Raw genomic sequence first — 9,049 nt, forward strand, 5'->3', positions numbered from 1 at the left:
GCTGAGAGAGGGGCTGCCACCAAGCTGAAGTTCTTGATGAACTTGCGGTAAAAGTTTGTGAAGCCCAGGAAACGCTGAACTTCCTTAACGGATTTGGGGGTGGGCCAATCCGCTACCGCCCCTACCTTCCTGAGGTCCATTTGGACTCGACCGGGTTCCACTACAAATCCCAGGAATTGTACTCGGGATGAATGGAATTCACATTTTTCCGGCTTAACGTACAGATGGCTGTCTAGGAGGCGTTTGAGTACTTGTCTGACATGCTTTGTGTGTTCTTGAAGAGAGCTCGAAAAGATGAGGATGTCATCCAAGTAAACGAACACAAATATGTTAAGCATATCCCTAAGCACATCGTTTATGAGCGCTTGGAACACCGCTGGGGCGTTGGTCAGGCCGAAGGGCATCACCAAGTATTCATAGTGACCAGTCGGCGTGTTGAAAGCGGTCTTCCACTCGTCACCAGGTCTGATCCGCACAAGATGGTATGCGTTCCGCAGGTCAAGCTTAGTGAAAACAACTGCTTCCTGGAGCAGCTCGAAGGCTGTGGCCATAAGGGATTTACATTTTGACTAATAATTGCAGCTTTACATTCTGGCTAATAATCACAGCTTTACATTCTGACTAATACCCACAGCTTTACATTCTGACTAATACTCACAGCTTTACATTCTGACTAATAGTCACAGCTTTACATTCTGACTAATACTCACAGCTTTACATTCTGGCTAATAATCACAGCTTTACATTCTGACTAATACTCACAGCTTTACATTCTGACTAATACTCACAGCTTTACATTCTGACTAATAGTCACAGCTTTACATTCTGACTAATACTCACAGCTTTACATTCTGACTAATAGTCAATACATGGTAAGTTTATACATTAACGAGTGAAAGGGTGTTTCTTTGGACAAATGTAATGGGGATTTACAACAGTAGGAAGGATGTTTGTAATTTCAGATGGCTGAAGTAGGTATCTCTCTAAATTAGTGAAACCTTAAGTGCACTTTTGATAAATGTGTTTTTGGAGGGGAAACACACACTGCCCGTGGGTTGCTCCCTAGCCGGCCTTTTAGACCATCTAGATCAGGGGTGTCAAAACATACGGCCTGCGGGTGGTTTGAGTAAAACAAATACAAATAATAATAATAATATATATCAAAACAAATCAAATGTTATTTGTCACATGCGCCGAATACAACAGGTCTCGACCTTACAGTGAAATGCTCACTTACAAGACCTTAAATAACAATGCAGTTATAAAAAGTTACAACTAAATAAAAAAGAATAAGAAATAAAAGTAACAAATCATTATAAAGCAGCAGTAAAATAACAATAGCAAGGCTATAAACAAGGGGTACCGGTACAGAGACAATGCGCGGGGCGAGGTAATTGAGGTAATATGTACATGTAGGTATAGTTATTAAAGTGACTAAGCATAGATAATAACTGAGGGTAGCAGCAGCTTAAAGGAGGGGGAGGCAATGCAAATAGTCTGGGTAGCCATTTGATTAGATGTTCAGGAATCTTATGGCTTGGGGGTAGAAGCTGTTATGAAGCCTCTTGGACTTAGACTTGGCGCTCCCGTACCACTTGCCATGCGGTAGCAGAGCGAACAGTCTATGACTAGGGTGGCTGGAGTCTTTGACAATTTTTAGGGCCTTCCTTTGACACCACCTGGTATAGAGGTCCTGGATGGCAGGAAGCTTGGCCCCAGTGATGTACTGGGCCGTACGCACTACCCTCTGTAGTACCTTGCGGTCAGAGGCCGAGCAGTTGCCATACCAGGCAGTGATACAACCAGTCAGGATGCTCTCAATGGTGCAGCTGTAGAACCTTTTGCATAATCTGTGGAGCTGTTAGGGCAGTATGCAAATTGGAGTGGGTCTAAGATTTCTGGGATAACTATGGATAGAGTGCTGTCTTTTTCAAATATTTACAGTAAATATAACACATTTTCTGTGCTGCCCATTGAAGAACGAATGCGGCCCCCGTGCAAAATGAGTTTGACACCCCTGCTCTAGATGGAGGGGGCCCTGGGGGCTCTGCGGAGCCAGTGGAGGGTAACCAGGTTTCAACCCAGGCAGGTTCACCCACTCTGCAGACAGACAGCCCACATCAAGCCAGCGCCCTCCACAGATCCATCTTCCTCTGACACTTCATTTAGACTGCATTAATGTGGAATTAGAGCCCATTATGGGCTATTGGCATATCCTGTCAGTTGTATAGTACCAGTGGTTATCCTCCTCCTCTCCTGAGAGGGAGAGAGGGAGAGGGGGGGGGGGCGAGAGAGAGAGAGAGAGAAGGGGAGGGAGGAAGGGAGAGGGAGAGGGAGAGAGAGAGAGAGAGAGAGAGAGAGAGAGAGAGAGAGAGAGAGAGAGAGAGAGAGAGAGAGAGAGAGAGAGAGAGAGAGAGAGAGAGAGAGAGAGAGGGAGAGGCCAAACTGATTTTGAATAGGACCAGATAAAGCGTTTTCAGCCCTATAGCCACAAAGCTGCAGTGGTGATTAGATTTCTCTCTCTCATTCATCCTCAGTCATCAGTATTGCTAATCAACTAAAGGAATGCGTAGGTTTTTTTCCGCCATCTGCTTTAGTCGTCACAGAATCAAAAGAGATCATAAGGACCAACAGAACCGTTTGTACAGACATCAGCTCTATATGGCGGGCGATAAAGTTAGAAATCTGTTTTTTTGAATAGTCACCTAATTATCAAAACTCAGAGGTGGACTGTAAAAAGCCTGCTGAGTGCCTATACTATACGGCTTAATCCAGATCACTCACTACCCCTATTCACATGGGCTTACTGTATCTGCTGATAAAAGGTGAAGTAAGAACTTGGGTCCAAGTAGCGAACAGCGTTTGGTAAGGAGTGTTTGCGTGTTGTGTTTACATTCAGATGAGATCAGATCGGCTTATGAAGACACACAGTGTGCGAGAGTCACTTTGCTCCACTGAGACGTGTTTAACACCTGTCCACCAAATGTCGTGCACAACTTTGACCTCTGAGAGTCAGGGGCAGACAAACACAGAAATATCACACACGATCTGGCTCACTCTTTCATATCTATACTTAAATACATACATACAGTACCCACACACACAACATCCATGCATGCACTGTAATACTACTCCCACTCAACTCCTCATCAAGGAAATTCACACAATACTATCATTTCCATTATCAAGGGATCCATTCCTCTGCCACCATTACCCTTCCAGACTCTGGCATGAGAAGTTATTCCAAGTGGATATCAGTGTTAGAGCTGTCCATGATGTCTGAGGAGTCGATCATTGAATAGGAGTAGGGTCAGCCCTCGTCCGTCATCCCCTCCCGCCCTCGTCGCACCCCCAACTGTCTCAGGGGAGTTCATGGCGAGGGCCCCCACTGCGCCTCCCTCACTGACCAGGCTGCTGAGAGGCACAAAGATACCCTTAAGGAGCTTTGCGCTCTGGAGGAAACGTAATCTTTTTTAACGCCATCTCTGAATAGAGAATGGAGCTTGGGTAGAGGGAGGAGCCGGCTACAGAGTATCTCCCAGCCCACATGGCAGCCCAGCCCCAAATCTGAATACCTGAGCCATGGCAAAGAAGCTGAGACACTCCCGACACCAGCATAGGAATTAGCCCTCCGACAGACTGTGTTAAATCCCAACTCTTCCCCCTCCGCTCTACGCTCTCACCTAACCATAGATACTACGCCCCCCCCCCCCCTTCCTCTCTGCACGGTACATGTCCATTGGGTTTGGGGCCTGAGAGACAGAGGGTGAGAGACAGAGAGAGAGACACGCAGACAGACACAGACACCACAGACAGAATTTAAAATAAATAAATAAAGCGAGAGAGAAAGAGAGAGGAAGAGAGATAGAAAAAGAAAGAGGGAAAGAAAGAAAGAAAGTGAAGAGCTTTCATTTAAACTGTTACTGTGATGTAGATGATAGCCATTACTTCCCAGCTTAATTGTTCCTATTGAAGACACTCATTGTGCGTCCATCACCAGAGTCATTCCTCATCATGTCTTGGTTTGGCGACAAATTCAGCAGCAGAGGACAGACACAAAGAAGACATGCGGCATATAAAGAAAGAATCTCTCGTGACAGACTTGTGCAAAAAATCTCTGAGCCCATTATATTTGTTGGGAGGTGTGACAGATTACCGGCGAGGCGGACTCTTTAGTGATGAGAGGTAGAGAACCCTCTTTACCCAAACACTTTAGGAGCAGTGCTCTGACATGCTCCTTTAGCACCCGGTCAGAAGACTATTCACAAAGCAAACACAGTCAAGGGCTTCTCTCCACAAGTCAGGCCCTGCCTGGTTGGACGAGGCCACAGTGTCCCCCAACCCAACCCACCCATGTCCCCGTCTCCAGTATCTATGCTGCAATAGTCTATATCTGGTGTAATTCTCCTGTCTTATCTGGTGTCCTGTGCGCATTTAAGTACACTCCCTCTGACTCTCTCCCTCTCTCCCTCCCCTCCCGGAGGACCTGAGCACTAGGATCATGCCTCAGAACTACCTGGCCTGATGACTCCTAGCTTTCCCCAGTCCACCTAGTTGTGCTGCTGCTCCAGTTGCAACTGTTCTGCCCCCAGTTAGGGATCACTGACCTGTTCAACGGATATGTTACCTTGACCCAGACCTGCTGTTTTTAACTCTTTCTCTCTGCCGCACCTGCTGTCTCAACCTCTGAATGCTCAGCTATGAAAAGCCAACTGACATTTACTCCTGAGGTACTGACCTTTTGCATCCTCTACAACCACTGATTATTATTTGATCCTGCTGGTCATCTATGAACATTTGAACATCTTGAAGAACAAAAATGGCCATGTACTCTTATAATCTCCAACCAGCATAGCCATAAGAGGACTGGCCACCACTCAGAGCCTGGTTCCTCTCTAGGTTTCTTCCTAGTTTCCTGCCTTTCTAGGGAGTATTTCCTAGCCACTGTGCTTCTAAATCTGCATTGCTTTCTGTTTGGGGTTATAGGGTGGGTTTCTGTATAGCACTTTGTGAAATCTGCTGATGTAAAAAGGGCTTTATAAGTACATTTGATTGCTTGATTGATAAACCTCCCTGAAAAGTATTTAACCAACGTTGAAGAGCCACAAGAAAACAAGATGTGGGCAAACCTAACAGACCCCTAGTACAAAGCCCTGACCATGGTATTTTTTTGTCTATATAAATATAAAGGAAAACTTCATCCAAAGACAATCTTTTGGTATTTGTTTCATTAGTCCATTGTTGACATAATCCCAAAATATTTCTCGTCAGCAATCTAGTTTTAAAGATATGTAACTTTCAAAACACAAAAATCATGATGCAAAATGCATTAGACAGGGATGATTTTTGTGTTTTGAAAGTTGCATATCTTAAAACTTGATTACTGACAAGAAAGGAAAATGGGACAATGTCAACTAACTAAACTAATGTTAGTTAACTAACTAAACATATACCAAAAGATGGAATTTTTCATTAGCAGGAGTAAAGAGAGTGAAGGCGTGAAAGGAGATGCCGAGCTGTATTTCATGCTCAAAGTGTACACAATTATAAAAGCAATTTCTTTAAAAATGTAGAAGAAGAACATTGTAGGTTAATGTGTTGCCTTGTGGAATTCATGATGTGTCGGTCACAATACAAATGTGACAATTGTAACTTATTTTGTGTTTTGTTACCTACAGTGATCTACGGTGGCCCTAAGGAGCAAAGTAGTTTCTTGCAATTAAGATGACTTAATCCATCTCTTCAAAAACTGTCCACGTAAATGAAACATAAAGTATTATATCGTATCATATCATGTCATACTTCGTACCTTGTATCTCACATTGTGTCATATCTTTGGGCCCGTCAGACAATCAACAGAACTGATTCCATACTAGCTGGCTTATATTGCTTTCTTGGCTAGTGTAATAAATTACATTGAAGGTGATGTGAGTGTGTTTTTTGGGGGTTCCATGTAGAGCTCTCAGTAGAAAGAGTTCCACATGGAACCAAAAAGGTTCTAACTGGAACCAAAAGGGGTTCTTCAAAGGGTTATCCTATGAGGACAGCCGAAGAACCCTTTTTAGGTTCTAGACAGAACCTACAGTAAGAGTGGTAAAAGTGTGAGCGAAAAGGTGCCTCTTCAAATAATTTGCAAATGATTGAACCTTTTACTGCAGTGGGCTAAATCAGGGTCAAATCAAATCAAATCAAATCAAATTTATTTATATAGCCCTTCGTACATCAGCTGATATCTCAAAGTGCTGTACAGAAACCCAGCCTAAAACCCCAAACAGCAAACAATGCATGTGTAAAAGCACGGTGGCTAGGAAAAAACTCCCTAGAAAGGCCAAAACCTAGGAAGAAACCTAGAGAGGAACCGGGCTATGTGGGGTGGCCAGTCCTCTTCTGGCTGTGCCGGGTAGAGATTATAACAGAAAATGACCAAGATGTTCAAATGTTCATAAATGACCAGCATGGTCAAATAATAATAAGGCAGAACAGTTGAAACTGGAGCAGCAGCACAGTCAGGTGGACTGGGGACAGCAAGGAGCCATCATGTCAGGTAGTCCTGGGGCACGGTCCTAGGGCTCAGGTCCTCCGAGAGAGAGAAAGAAAGAGAGAATTAGAGAGAGCATATGTGGGGTGGCCAGTCCTCTTCTGGCTGTGCCGGGTGGAGATTATAACAGAACGTGGCCAAGATGTTCAAATGTTCATAAATGACCAGCATGGTTGAATAATAGTAAGGCAGAACAGTTGAAACTGGAGCAGGAGCATGGCCAGGTGGACTGGGGACAGCAAGGAGTCCTCATGTCAGGTAGTCCTGGGACATGGTCCTAGGGCCCAGGCCAGTTGAAACTGGAGCAGCAGCATGGCCAGGTGGACTGGGGACAGCAAGGAGTCATCATGTCAGGTAGTCCTGGGGCATGGTTCTAGGGCTCAGGTCCTCCGAGAGAGAGAAAGAAGGAGAGAAGGAGAGAATTAGAGAACGCACACTTAGATTTACACAGGACACCGAATAGGACAGGAGAAGTACTCCAGATAAACAAACTGACCCTAGCCCCCCGACACATAAACTACTGCAGCATAAATACTGGAGGCTGAGACAGGAGGGGTCAGGAGACACTGTGGCCCCATCCGAGGACACCCCCCGGACAGGGCCAAACAGGAAGGATATAACCCCACCCACTTTGCCAAAGCACAGCCCCCACACCACTAGAGGGAAATCTACAACCACCAACTTACCATCCTGAGACAAGGCCGAGTATAGCCCACAAAGATCTCCGACACGGTACAACCCAAAGGGGGGGGGGGGGAAACCCAGACAGGCCGACCACAACAGTGAATCAACCCACCCAGGTGACGCACCCCCCCCAGGGACGGCACGAGAGAGCCCCAGCAAGCCAGTGACTCAGCCCCCGTAACAGGGTTAGAGGCAGAGAATCCCACATAGAGTGTTTCTTGGTAGTCTTAAAAAATCTACTTTGAAACAAAAAGTATAATTACATACATGGTTATGGGCTTAAAAAAAAAAGTAGAAATATATTCAGATTTGAGATTGCCTCCCTATATTACACTTTATAAACATCACAGAAGACTTAAATATCACAAAACCGTTTGACACAGAAACACTGGATTTTCTGCATTTAAAAAAATATATATGTTAATTATTTGTGAAATTATGAACAATATAAATAACATTCCACCCACTAGGTTATTTGACTGCAGGGAAGGGCTACATCTCATTAATAATATACATTGGGGGGGATGCTGCAAAGAGCTGAGGTGTGTCCCAAATGGCACCCTATTCTGTATATAGTGCACTACTTTGGGTCAAAATCTCTATGTAGAGAATAGGGTACTATTTGGGACTCAGACCTGTAGTCAGAGTGAGAACTATTTCAGCTGAGCTGACATGGCTGGCGTAGATCACAGAGAAGCTCTCTCTCTCTTTCTCTCTTATAGAAGAGATTAATTGTGAATGGGCAATTATACCTGTATATAAATTTAGGATCTTAATTTGATCATTTTATTATACACGGCAGGAAATGCAAACTTGTAGTATATTTGACATTTTAAAAGGCTTCTCGTGTTTGTAATTTCCACTTAGAAATTTCTGACGTGATTTGCACAAACAAAAACTTGATCAAACCCTAAACAAATGTTAATTAATTCTAATCTACATAATAATTCATATTACCTGTTGCTGCAGGATTATTTTCCTGCTGTAGCAAACTGTCTCAAATGAAGATCCTACATCTGTAGGCTTATATAACATCTTATAAACTGATAAACAAGAGCACAATGAAAGGCGCTGATTGCTTAGAGTCCTATTTATGATTCAGTGTGAAAATGATGCTCATTGTATTGGTGGTGGAGTTGGTGGGGGGGATAATCACACAGTTAAGAAAAACAGTTCACTGAGAAATTACTCCATATACTTTTTGTTTTACTCCACCTCTAACCGTATGTAATGAAATTCACAGACCGCTGCCCAGTCTTACAACTGTGTAGTACAGTTGTGGACAAAAGTTTTGAGAATGACAGAAATATTAATTTTCACAAAGTTTGCTGTTTCAGTGTCTGTAGATATTTTTGTCAGATGTTACTATGGAAACCGAAGTAATTACAAGCATTTCATAAGTGTCAAAGGCTTTTATTGACAATTACATAAAGTTGATGCAAAGAGTCAATATTTGCAGTGTTGACATTTATTTTTCAAGACCTCTGCAATCTGCCCTGGCATGCTGTCAATGAACTTCTGGGCCACATCCTGACTGATGGCAGCCCATTCTTGCATAATCAAAGCTTGGAGTTTGTCAGAATTTGTGGGTTTTTGGTTGTCCACCCGCCTCTTGAGTATTGACCACAAGTTCTCAATGGGATTAAGGTCTGGGGAGTTTCCTGGCCATGGACCCAAAATATCAATATTTTGTTCCCCGAGCCACTTAGTTATCGCTTTTGTCATATAGCAAGGTGCTCCATCATGCTGAAAAAGGCATTGTTCGTCACCAAACTGTTCCTGGATGGTTGGGAGAAGCTGCTCTCAGAGGATGTGTCGGTACCATTC

Source organism: Oncorhynchus gorbuscha, linkage group LG02 (genome assembly GCF_021184085.1).
Source record: "Oncorhynchus gorbuscha isolate QuinsamMale2020 ecotype Even-year linkage group LG02, OgorEven_v1.0, whole genome shotgun sequence".
NCBI classification, from domain to species: Eukaryota; Metazoa; Chordata; class Actinopteri; order Salmoniformes; family Salmonidae; genus Oncorhynchus; species Oncorhynchus gorbuscha.